The sequence below is a fragment of the Delphinapterus leucas genome, chromosome 3 (assembly GCF_059928025.1).
Source record: "Delphinapterus leucas isolate spDelLeu-1000000601 "Yukka" chromosome 3, BTC_Dleu_Yukka2, whole genome shotgun sequence".
NCBI classification, from domain to species: Eukaryota; Metazoa; Chordata; class Mammalia; order Artiodactyla; family Monodontidae; genus Delphinapterus; species Delphinapterus leucas.
Window position 1 is genome coordinate 53,930,747 of NC_143131.1, and position 13,584 is coordinate 53,944,330.

Consider the following 13,584-nt stretch of genomic DNA (forward strand, 5'->3'; position numbering starts at 1 on the left):
TTAACTAAATTTTTTCTTTTTTAAATAAAAGTAAAAATGCTAGCATTTTTCTCTCTTCCCCTAGTTTATTAATGTTGCATTTCGGGCTTCTCTTTGGAGCTAAGCCTTTTATTTTGAGATAATTGTAGATTCACATGTAGTTTTAAGAAATAATATAGTGAGATTTTTCCCCTTGAGGGAACATCTTGAAGAATTATAGTACAGTATCACAACCAGGATATTGAAATTGATAGTCAGGATACAAAATAGTTCCATCATCACAAGAATCCCTGTTGTTGCCCTTTTATTACTACAATAACATCTCCTTCCCATACTTCCCTCCCTCCCTTTTTGTCTTTTCAAAACTGTGTAAATGGAGTCATATAGTATATAACTTTTGGGATTGGCTAATTGCCTAATTCGCTGGTAATTCATCAAAGTTGTTGCTTATAGTAATAGCTCATTGACTTTTATTGCTGAGTGATATTCCACAGTATGGATGTACACTACCAGTTTGTTTAACTGTTTCATGTTGAAGGACATCTAGGTTGTTTCCAGTTTTGGGCTATGAACATTCATGTACGGGTTTTTCTGTGGAGATAAGTTCTCATTTTTCTGGGATAAATGTCTGAGTGTAATGCTGTGTTGTGTAGTTTAATTTTATAAGAAGCTGTCAGAGTGCTTTCCAGAGTGGCCGTACTAGTTTGCATTATTCTCACCAGCAGTGTATGAGAGATCCAGTTTTTCCACATCCTTGCCAGTATTTGATGGTGTTACTATTTCTTACTTTCTTACTACTTTTTATTTTAGCCGTTCTTTTTGGTACATAGTGGTATCTCATCATATTTTAATTTTCATTTCCCTGATGGTTAATGATGGTGAATATCCTTTATATGATTATTCACCATCTGTATATCTCTTCACTGCACTGTCTGTTCTTGTTTTTCGTCCACTTTCTAGTTATATATATATATATATATTTTACAGTTGCATTTTGAGAGTTCTTTATATATTCTAGATACTGATCCTTTCTTGATACGCGATTTGCAAATATATTTTTAACAGGGTCTTTTGCAGAGCAAAAGTTTTTAGTTTCATGAGGTCCAATTTATCACTCTTTATGGTTGGTGCTTAAGCCTATCCCTGTATTCTGAAAATTTTCTGTGTGTTCTTCTGAAAGTTCTATCATTTTACATTTAAATCTGTAATCCATTTTGAGTCAGTTCTTGTATAAGGTGTGAGATTTAGGTCAAGGATATCTTTTTGGCCTCTGGGTATCCAACTGCTCCAGCACCATTTCTTGAAAAGGCTGTATTCTTCCTCTATTGAATTGCTTTGCATCTTTGTTGAAAATCAGTTGGGAATATTTGTGTGTGTAGACATTTTTTTAACATAAGGAGAGGTTCAAAATAGAAAATAAAAATTACATGCAGTTCCACCTCTGAGATAATTACTATTATATTTTGTTGTGTTTCTAGTTTTTTCTTAAGCCTGTGTATATATGCATAAGGTTACTTTTTGTTTTAAAAAATTGTTCTTTGCCCTCTTTTTATTATGAGCAGTTTTCCATTTCTGCATAAAAAGCATTTTAATGGTTTTGTAATTTTATGTAGCTCTGCTGTAGTTTATTATTGATGGGATTTTATAGTGTTTCCATCTGTTATTTTCATAGCATAGTACTTAACACATAATGAATAGATTCTCAGCATATACTTGACAAATTAATTTAGACCTACTCATCATACCTTAAAAAGACGAAACAAAGTTCTACTTTTAATCTACTATCTTCTGCCGTGCATTGGCGTATATACTAGTATTAGGCACTTTCTTCAGAGTAGAGTGTTTAGTTCTTTGAATTGTATACAAGGTGAAGAGGTTCCAGTGTATCAGTTTATGGAGTATAGTATTTTCCTGCACTACAGTGTCTCACCTATATAGTCTGCTTACCATGTAGGAGCAAGGATTTGAGGTAGATTTTTGGAGGATAATATAGCATCTAGATTCTGTTCTCTTCTAGCTTAGAAGTTAGATATAACAACAGCATTTAAGCACCTACCTTGTGCTAAGAACTGTTCTAGGCTCAAGTGAGGGCAAAGAATAAATATTTGAGGTCCTACTTTCCTAGTCTATAAGTAGCCCTACCTTTATTCTGATAAACGAATAAGCTGAGACTCATAGGCATTCTTTTACCAGGATCTATTGTGCCATTCAGCCTCTATACTTATGCAGTTAGCTTTCTGTGTAACTTTCTAGCACTTTGGGGGTCTATTTGGGGATATTTTCAAATGATAATTCAAGGGCAGCCTTAACAGTTTTTCTTTTATTTTTTTCACCATATGATAGAGTTATTTATTAAGATCCCTGTGTGTTCAGTTTGACTTTTTTTTTTTTAAACTATTTCTTCTTAAAAATAAGATTCGAGGTGACTTTTAATAGGATGTGAATACTAGTTAATAGAAATACAAAATCAGATTCAAGGAAAGGAGTGAGGAAATAATATAACGTTAAAGTAATTTAGCTATGATAGAACATCAGATTTAGCTAAGCTTCCTGGGAGCCAAGTTTCTCATTACCCTGAATAAAGAAATACATATCAAGTTCTCCAAAGGATTCAAAGATTTTCCTTGCATTAATTTCTAAATGATTTCTAAAATGTAAATTCCCTTATATAAGAGCTGTTGAGTAATGAATGGACAGTATTGTTGACAATAATTTAACAACACATATTCCATGGCTCTCAGGCTCTTTTTTAATATATATGTATTTTAATAAAAATAGGATGATATAATATTCAAAAAACTCAGCAAAGATGGATCATACATGAGGGTAGGCTAATGTGTTTCAAAATATTATATATATTCATATATATCACACATATATGTATACACACACACACATATATATATATATATTTTTTTTTGGTACTCTTACTTGATTTAAGGGTAAAATAGACATGGATGGAGATAGTATTTTTTATACTCCTCTAACCATCACTGTTCTAATTTGGAGTTTACCTAGCCGAGTAGCAGACAGTTTCAGGATTTTGCTTTCTAATGAAAGAATGGCATATCAGAATTCTATTTTGCTTATTGATGCTCTGGAAATCAGTTGAGAGAATGGTATGTTTATTGTCAAATTAAGAAAGTGATAAGTATTTATGTCTGACTAGCCAAGCATTCCTTCTCTGCAGGGGTACTTGCTATTATAAAGCTTGTAGTTTCCTCAGGAGGCAGGTTTAGAGCTGTTAATAGGCACCTAATGCAAATGCTTTACTGAGACCACTAAAATACCAAAGAATATGGTACAGACGATTCTGGCTTAACAGATTTTCAGGATTTCCAAGTGTATAACCAATCACATGTCTGCTATAAAAAAATCCTCATAGTCCCAGGAAATGTCAAATTTTGGGCAGCATGGTGTCCCCAGTTTGCTTGATTGAGTTAGCTTAAAAAAAATTTTTTTTCAGATAGTTAAAAGAGGTGACTTTGAGGTATTATTTAAAACTAAGTGGTTGCATGTTGAAATATGAGTACCACTGACAGAGACTGTAAGTCTTCCAGTTCATGTGCATCCATTCTTTTTTTCATAATAAGTAAAGTATCAGGACTAGTTCTTTTTTTAAAATAGACTTTTTTTTTTTTTCCAGAGCAGTTTTAGGTTCACAGCCAAATTGAGCCTAAGGTACAGAGATTTCCTATATACAACCTTGTTCCCACATATGCATAGCCTCTCCTATTATCATCATCCTCCACTAGAGTGGTACGTTTGTTGCAGTTAGTGAACCTACATTGACACATAACTATCACCCACAGTCCATAGTTTACATTTAGGTTCACTCTTGGTGTTGCACATTCTATGGATTTGGACAAATGTATAATGGCATGTATTCATCATTATAGTATCTTACAGAGTAGATTCACTGCCCTAAAAATCCTCCGTGTTCTGCCTGTTCATCCTCCTTCCATGCCCAACCCCTGGAAACCTCTGATCTATTCACTGTCTCTATAGTTTTCCCTTTTCTGGAATATCATGTGGTTGGAATCACATATGTGTGTATGTTTTTTTCAGGCTGCTTCTTCCTTGCAGTATGCATCTAAGGTTCCTCCATGGCTTGATAGCACATTTCTTCTTAATCTCTGAATATGTACCACAGTTTATTTATCCATTCACCTACTGAAGGACATCTTGATTGCTTTCAAGTAGTGGCAGTTATGAATAAAGCAGCTATAAGCATACACCTGCAGGGTTTTTTTGTGGTCATAAGTTTCCAGTTCCTTTGGATAAATACCAAAGAGCATGATTGCTGGATTGTATGGTAAGAGTACGTTAAGTTTTGTAAGAAACTGCCAAGCTGTCTTCCAAAACGGCTGTACCATTTTGCATTTCCACCAGCATCGAGTGAGAGTTTCACATCCTCACCAGCCTTTGGTGTTGTCAGTGTTCCAGATTTTGGCCATTCTAATAGGTTTACAGTGATATCTTGTTGTTTTAATTTGCATTTCCCTGATGACTTATGATGTGGAGCATCTTTTCATGTGCTTATTTGCCATCTGTATATCTTCTTTGGTGATGTGAGAGTGTTAGGATCTTTGCAATTTTTTAATTGGATTGTTTGTTTTCTTGTTGGGTTTTCAGAGTTCTTTGTGTATTTTGGATAACAGTCCTTTATCAGATGTATCTTTTGCAAACACAGTGCTCCCACATATGGGGGAGGGGGCGGGATTGGTTCGAGGACCCTCCCTTGTCCCAGGATACCAAAACCTGATGATGCTCAAGTCCCTTATGTAAAATGGCATAGTATTTGCATGTAACCAAGGCATATCTTGCCTATATATTTTTTATTTTTTAAAATTTATTTATTTAAAATTTTTGGCTGCGTTGGGTCTTCATTGCTGTGCGTAGGCTTCTCTCTAGTTGCAGCGAGCAGGGGCTACTCTTCGTTGCGGTGCACGGGCTTCTCACTGCGGTGACTTGTCTTGTTGCAGAGCATGGGCACTAGGCATGCGGTCTTCAGTCGTTGTGGCATGCAGGCTCTAGAGCGCAGGCCCAGTAGTTCGTGGCGCACGGGCTTAGTTGCTCCATGGCATGTGGAATCTTCCCAGACCAGGGCTCGAACCCGTGTCCCCTGCATTGGCAGGTGGATTCTCAACCACTGCACCACCAGGGAAGCCTTCCCCATGTACTTTAAATCACCTTGGGTTACTTATAATACCTAATACAATGTAAATGCTTTGTAAATAGTTGTAAGTACGATGAAAATACTATGTAAATTGTTTCCAGCTTGTGGCAAATTCAAGTTTTGCTTTTTGAAACTTTCTGGGATTTTTTTCAAATATTTTTGATCCAAGGTTGGTTGAATCTGAGGATGCAGAACCTGCAAATATGGAGGGCCGGTTATATTTTCTGCCAGTCTGTTGCCTGTCATTCTCTTTACATTGCAGAACAGGTTTATAGTTTTAACAAAGTCTAGCTTATTATCAATTATTTCTTTCATGGATTGTGCCTTGGGTGTTGTATCTAAAAAATCATCACCATACCCAAGGTCATCTAGGTTTTCTTCTATGTTGTCTTCTAGGAGTTTTATAGTTTCATGTTTTACATTTAGTCCTGTGATCAATTTTGAGTTAATTTTTGTGACAGGTATAAGTTCAGCATCTAGGTTCATTCCTTTGAGTGTGATTGGTTGTTCTGGCACCATCTGTTGAAAAGACTGTGTTTAGTGCCGTTGTATTGCCTTAAGGGCTATATTTTTTTAAATTGCATTGACTGATATTTTTTGGATTTGCGGTCACCTTTTCTCAGAGAAAGGAAGGGTCATTATGAACTGGGAAGTTATTCTAATGGTGTCTATGTCATTTTTCCCTGTCATCCATTTTGGGATAGATAGAATATCTCTGTTGAAATTTTAGAATTGTTTCCACCCATACGCCATGGGGTTTTATTGCGAGAGACTCCCAAACTCATACATATGCCTATAAATGTTTTCTCAACAGGAATATTGAAAGTGTAATTATTATCATGTTGGTTCTTGATGTTTTTGGACCTAAGGTGTCCTTTCATTCATTGAGAATCATTGATGATATGGAACACTATTATACTTGGAGCTTTAAGACTTGCCTCTTGTTTGTCCTGTGATCTTTGTTTATATTTAAATGTGTATATAATAGCTAATTTAGAGGGATGTCAGAGTTCAGTATGTGAATGAATTTGGCACAAAGCACCTGGCAGTTCTTAGCTGTTCTCACATTTTCCCACTTCCTTTTCTACAGAGAATTTTAAAGAAATTTGTTACTTAAAAAAAGTACCTTCAAAAGTAATGTTTGACAAATTAAGGCTAATTCCATACATTGTCTATTAGATAAGCACAAGAGGATTTAGGTATAGGTGGGACATTTAGAAGTAGAAGCAGCTTAAAATTTGGGTTTGCTTCTCTTCTCTACATATATGATGCTATTTTACTTAAAAAATAAATGTCTTCAGCCCTAAGGGATTTTTAGAATGAGTTAATAAAATTATAAATATACCTAAAATATTAATCTGAATCCTACTAAAAGTGAAACTTTTTATACATAAGACTTTGATCAAGTGGTGGTATTTTTAAGCTTTTACTTATAAGTGTTAATTAAGCTTTTAAAATCCTTCTGTAACAAGGTGTTAAGATTGATCTGGTTTCCTTTGGAAGGTTTGTGGTGTTTATAATCATAATTAGGCTAAGTTAACCTCAAAACAAACACAGTAGCTGTACAGAAAAATGATGATTTCAAACCTGCCTCGTGTGTGTGTGTGTGCGTGCTCACATTTGCTGGTTTCTATCTTTTTCTGCTGTTTGCTCATGGTTCCTTCTCTATAGCTCCTTTTCTCTTGAACTTAGGAAATACTGTAAGGAAATTTACCTTAAGAAATTAGGGCCTTGCCTTCACCAGGTGGATTTGCATTTTAATAGAGGTTGTTTGGAGAGTGTCCAAAATAAATAATGGTGGAATTTCAAGCACTGGGGCCCTTGTGTCCAGGATTTGCAAATCAGGTCATGCTCTTCAACAGGTTTGGCTCAGTTTCTAGGGCACTGTACATGTTGCATAAAAACATTTTATTTATAGACAGCTTCATTTAAAATGCCACTTAAAGAACAAAGAAGTAATTAGCATATTGAAGTGTTAGGTGGAAAGGAGGAGTCTGTGGTAAGGTAAAGGGCCTCACCTGAGCAAAGGATTTGGCTCAGTAAAGTTGTAAAACTTTAGTTGGGATTAGATTATGGGGTTGGGTATAAGTAACTTATTTTAAGGTTTTAAAGGGAGAAGGAAGGTGGTAAAATAAATTGAAATGAAAAGTCAGGTGCTAACTGAATGGGATTAGGAAATCAGTTTGGAATCTTTTGTATTAATACATCATAGTGGCATTAACCAATGTCCTGATAATTTTTCTTTTTTTTAAGCTATTTTTCCATCAAGCTCTAATTCACATACAATAAAGTTCACCTGTTTAAAGTGTACAATCCAGTAATTTTTAGTACATTTACAGGGCCCTGCAACCATCATCATCATCTGAGTCCAAAAAATCTCATCATTTCCCCAGACTCCATACCCATGAGCAGTCACTCCTATTTCCCACTGCCCCATGACCCTGAACCACTAATCTGCTTTCCGTTTCTATAAATTTGCCTGTTTGAGACATTTCATAAAAATGGAATCGTACAGTATATGGCCTTTCGTGTCTGGCTTCTTTACCATAGCATAAAGTTTCCAAGGTTCATCCATGTTGTATCCTTTATCAGTAGTTCATCTCTTTATATAGCTGAATAATACGCATTTCATTGTATGGATATAAAACATTTTGTTTCTCCATTCATTAGTTGATAGATATTAGATTGTTTCTACTTTTTGGCCACTATGGATAATGCTGCTATGAACATTAGTTACAGGTTTTTCTGAAAGCAGGTGTTTTCAGTCCTCTTGGTTTTATACCTAGGAGTGGAATTGATGGGTCATATGGTAACTATGTTTAACTTTTTGGAAGAACTGCCAAATTGTTTTTCAAAAGTGACTACAACAATTTACATTTACATCAGCAATGTATGAGGGTTTCAATTTCTCCACATCTGTCTTGATACCTACCTTTTTTATTGTAGCCATCCCTAGTTGGTGTAAAGTTTTATCTCTTTGTGGTTTTGATTTATATTTCCCTAATGACTAATGATGTTGATCATCTTTTTATGTGCTTATTGGCCATTGGTATTTCTTTGGAGAAATGCCTCTTCAAATCCTTTGCCCATTGTTAAGTTTTGTTATTTGTCTTTTTAGTGATAGTGAGCCCCAGTGATTTCTCTGCTGTGGTAGGCCATCTATACCAGAAAGCAAGCATGGGCTGGTGGTTTGGGAAAGTTAATGTCCATAGAAGCAGTCCTTAACTAGTGGGAGACAGGAGCAGATGGATAACAGCTTGCCTCTCATCCTATAGGCAGACAGTTATGAGACCTCCTGTGCGCCTGTCTCAGGGAGTTTAAGTGGAATGAACCCCAGTTGTCTTTAGGGATGACTTTGATAATATACCATTTCTTATATTGGCTTTTCCTCCGTATCTCATTCTCTCACTGCTCCCTCAGGTCATTTCTTAGACTATCTGCGTTCAAGTCTTTACCTCAGCCTTTGTTTTTGAGAGAACCCAAACTAAGACAGGTGTCGGTAGAGTACTTAGTATTGAAAGAGTTGATAATATTTCGAGATTTGAAGCTGGATGATCACCAAAGGTATGAGTATAGATAGAGAAGAGGGCCAACATCTGTATTCTCAGTCACTGTAATGTGTTAAGAGGTTGACATAAAGTGGAGCAATTAGCAAAGGAGACTGAGGTCTGGCCAGAGGTGTAGGAACAAAATCAGGAGGATGTGGTGTCTTGGAAGCTAAGTGAAGAAAATGGGTAAAGTAGTGGGGAGTAATGCTACTACTAAGTCAAGTGAGAGATGAACTTAGAATTGTCTGTTGGATTGGGCAATAGGTAGGCCATTAATAATCTAGGAAGAACAGTTTCCATTGAAGTGATTGGGACAAAAGTGTGATTAGAGTGTGTTTGAGAACTGTTGATGAAATAATTGAAGTCAGTGCATATAGACAACTTGTTTGGAATTTTGCTGTAAAAGGGAGCAGAGAAATGGGTTAGTAACTGGAGAGATATCCTCAGGAGAGGTCCTTTTTAAGGGAGGAAAAATAACACCGACTCCGTGTCTTGTATTTCTGCATATGATCAAAATCAGTTGTTCCTTAGAATATCTTAGAGAACTAGGGCTCTACTTGGTTTATTTGAGCATCTTGTTCTGTACCCATCAAGGCTTCCCAAATCATGTGTAATGAGTTCATGGAGGAAAAGAAGTTGTTATAAGTCATTAGCAGAAACTAAGAAGATTGGGATTTACTCTGGCATAGAGATGAGTACTAGGAAGTAAAGAGAAATAAGGGAATACACACGAAGAAATTAGTCTTACTGCTGGATTGTGTTATGGGAATAGTTTAGAATCCAGGCAAGACTGTATGAGAAAGTATTTTTAAGTTTGAAATAATGCCAAGATTTAATTTCCTACCATGTTAAGCACAACATCATTGTGAATATATGTTTGTGATGCATATTGCCAACAAACGTCTCTTTGCACAGCTTTATTGACCTATTGTTGAAAATAACAGAAATAACTCTGTGTTAGAAAAAGTTGAAATTTACTCACAGACCTTCAGTATTCCTTTTTGGCACAGTTTCACCTTCTCTGAGTTTGGTTATGAGCCATACTGAGCTGCTTTCTTTCCTCATTCTCCCTCTGCTTCCTCCCTCTGATTATAAAATGATCTAATGTTAGGTTTTCAGAGTTAAATAAACCAATTCTAGCTGGGATGTTTGCATTTGTAGTCTTATTTCTAATTGTGGAATGAAAGATTTTTCTGTAAAAATAATTAGGCCCTCTTTTTGTCCCATAAATTGTCATTCCTTCTAAACTGAGATGGAGGAGAATTCTGAAGATTTGTCTTCTACCTTGACCAAGTTTGTTTCACAAAGGGGTGAGTCAGACTGGATATCTTCCATGGGAGTATCTTTTCTATAAACAGAACTGTTTTATCTACACTGGCAATCTCCTAGTATTTCTTTTTGTTTGTTTGTTTGTTTTTTTCCCCAGAAATTTTATTGCACTTTTTCCTAGTATTTCTGCTTCTAGTTAGCATATAGGAGGGCACAAAAATTTTTTGGTCCCCTGGCAAGAATAAGAAAAACCTGTAAAGAATAAAAATCACACTTAAAAAAAAAATAGAGCTAGCAAAAAATCAGTGGAATCAGGGAAGCCTTAGTGAACTGACTTCCGTAGATACATGAACCTCTCATAGGTGAGTCAAGAGTGTGGCAGTTTCGCAGCCAGATTTCAGTATAGGATGAAGCAGGACTTACCATAAATGGAAAGACTGAAGGGATGAATATAAATCATCCAGTCCTCAAGTGACAGTGTGGGCTTTTGTGAAGGGATGGGAATCTGACAGAGCCCCAAAGGCAAAATTAAATCATTAAACCTGATAATTTTATCCACCTTGAATTTTGCCGTGAAGAGGAGTAGAGGCTTAGTTGAAAAATACCTATAGAAATGTATAGTTCTGCAAATTCTAATGTTTCTTAAATTATGGGACACTGCTGGGGTTGAATCTAAAGGTAAACCGAACCAAAAATATCTGGAATTGCAGCCCAAATTCTTCCTATCTCAGATTTTGACAAGATCAAAAAGATATGGCTGTGGTTGAAGATGGGAAGTTGGGGGTTGAATTGATCACAGAAGAGTTCACTCTAATTAAAGCTGCAGCCAGTCCCAGCTCAAATTGGTTCTAATAGGAAACTGAATTATCAGTCACTCATCCTAACTGAGAGAAGAGCATAGACTCTCTGGGTAATAAGTGAAACTTAACAATATTACATTCAGTTCTCAACTGTTATTTTATAAAAAGCATCTAGAATACTGTGAAAAATTATGAAATATACAAAGAAAAAGGAAAATATGATTGTATAATTAAGAGAAAACAGTTAAGAAAACCAGACTTATTAGGTGACCCAGAGTTAGGAGTCAATGAGTTAGGAGACAATGATTTTAAAACAATTTACAGGATAACATGCGAGGGGTTGAGTATTTCAGGAGAGTATTGGGAACTTTGTACCAACACCAGATGTTTTCTAGAACTGAAAAATGCAGTATCTTTTAAAAAAACTATTCAAATGGGCTTGACAGTAGTAAGAAATAGACTAAGAAATGGTGAATGTGTGAATAAATATGGAAGTCTTTTCTGGTTTTTAAATTTATATAGATGACAGTTGAATAGTGTAAAACAAAAAGAAATTGTGGGATTTATAATATGTAGAAGTAAAATTTATGACAATAGCATGAAATATGAGCGAGAGTAGACGTAAATAAATTATGCTCTTACATTTGTTACATCATATATAAAATTATATAGTATAATTAGAATAGTATAATATTATTTGATGGTGGACTATGATGAATTAAGAATACATACTGTACATTCCTAGAGCAACCACAAAATATGTATAGCTTAAAGTCCATAAAATGAGATAATATAGGAAAAAATAACTATATTTGAAGGCAGGAAAAAAAGAAACAAAGAACAAATAAATAAATAGTAATGTAATAAACTTAAATCACACCAGTAATTATATTAAATATAAATGGTCTACGCCTACCATCAAAACATAGAAATTGTCAGATTGGATAAAATAGTAAGACCCAACTCTGTGCTTCATATAAATAGGCAATTTAAAGACAAATTTGGTTAAAAGTAATAGTTGGAAAAATATACATTAACACTTACCAAAAGAAAGTTCCTATGGCTATAGTGATATCAGGCAAACTATACTTCAAGACAAGGATTATTAGCAGAGAGAAAGGACATTTTATATGATAAAAGGATCCATTCCTCAAGAAGGTACAAGAACCCCAAATGTGTATTTATTGATACTTTATAAGAGATTCAAAATACATGAAATAAAAATTGACAGAAATAAAACATATTTACACTTACGGTTAGAGATTGCAGTACTTTTCAGTAATTAGTAGAAAAAGAATGCCATAAATTAGTAAGGGTACAGAAGATTTGAACACCACTCTCAATCAGTTTAACCTGACATTTTTTGAACACTAAACCCAAGAGATGCAGAATGTGACATTTAAATATACATGAAACACTCACCTCAGTAGATCTCATGTGGGGCTGTCAAAACTTCAACATATTGTGAAGACTTGAAATCATAATATTATTTTTTCTGATTACAGTGGAATTAAATTAGAAATCAGTAACAAAATGAGGTTTAGTAGAGCCCTGAATTCTTTTTTTTGGCTGTACCACACAGCTTGTGGGATCTTAGTTCTTCAACCAGGGATTGAACCCGGGGCCCTCGGCAGTGAGAGCTCCAAGTCCTAACAACTGGACTACCAGGGAATTCCCAATCCCTGAATGTTTTGAAATTAAGGTGATTCTGAATAACTCATGGGTAAAATAATAAATCAAATGGGAAATTAGCATTTTAAACAAATTCAGCAAAAAGACAACATACCAAATTTTATGAAGTGCATCTCAGAATTTATAGCTTTAAATCTTGAAGAATAAAGTATTAGAATCAATTACTTAATAAGCTTTACCCTAAGAGTCAGAAAAAGACAAATTCAAAATAAATAAAAGGCCGAAAAAATAGAGAAAAGCGAAATCAGGGAAATGGAAAATGTCCCATAAGTAAATGAACAAATTATGAAGTTTTCTCTTTGAAAAAATCAATACAGTTGGTAAACTTAAGCTTAAAACTACAGCAATTTATATAGCTCTTGAATTTGTGAATCAGCAAGTGGTCTTTTATCCTATAAAGAATTACAGCATCATGTCCTCAGGGCTGCATTCAAGGAAGGTAAAAGCAGAAGTTGTAAATCTTCTTGAGGCATAGGCACTGTTACTTGCCTAACTTCTGCCACAGTGAGTTGGTATAAGTCACAGTTCAGCCCAAATTCAAAGAGTGGGGAAATAGACTCTGCATCTCTTGATCTCAGGTGGTATAAAACATTGTGGCCATGTTTCTTAATTTATGCTGGTTAAATCAGAAAGAGTAAAGAGTCTGAGGTTTTACCCTACTTACAATCTAAAATGTTAACTTGCCAGAAAACACAAGACTTCTAGACCAGAAACAAAGGGTTTATTACTCCCTGAAAATCAGCAACCAGGGCAATATTTTGTGTCAGTTACCTGAGCCGAAGTCTTCATAGGGCTTCACAGTGAGGGTCAGATGGTACCTGCACAGATAGTAGTGTGCATTACAGAAGGGGAACCCCAAATTAGAAAACTCTGATCTTTCATAGGACCACTTATGACCTGTCTATCCTCTCCTCAGGAGAGTGAAAGATAGAAACCTTATTTTTACTCTGGAATTTAAACAAATTGTCTCTGGAGAGAGGACATTGAACTGTCTGAATGTTGCTAAGTGTTATTATCTGGAATGTATCCTTGTATAAACATCTTAAATTGGCTGTAAATGACATTGCTCAGTGGACCCAGACCATGCAGAAATGTGAGATGTTCATGGAGAATTGTT

At 35.2% G+C, this 13,584-nt stretch overlaps 1 protein-coding gene across 8 annotated transcripts in view; it reads left to right on the plus strand.

The window, feature by feature from the left end:
- Positions 1-13,584, plus strand: part of ERBIN (erbb2 interacting protein) — a 110,870-nt gene that overhangs the window by 16,645 nt on the left and 80,641 nt on the right. The window contains exon 1 of one of the 8 annotated variants that reach the window (XM_089908917.1): positions 9,959-10,016. The exons of the other annotated variants lie outside the window; for them this stretch is intronic. The gene's annotated coding sequence lies outside the window, so the exon portion shown is untranslated. Of the gene's footprint in view, positions 1-9,958; positions 10,017-13,584 lie in introns of those variants that run through there. 8 annotated transcript variants of the gene reach the window in all.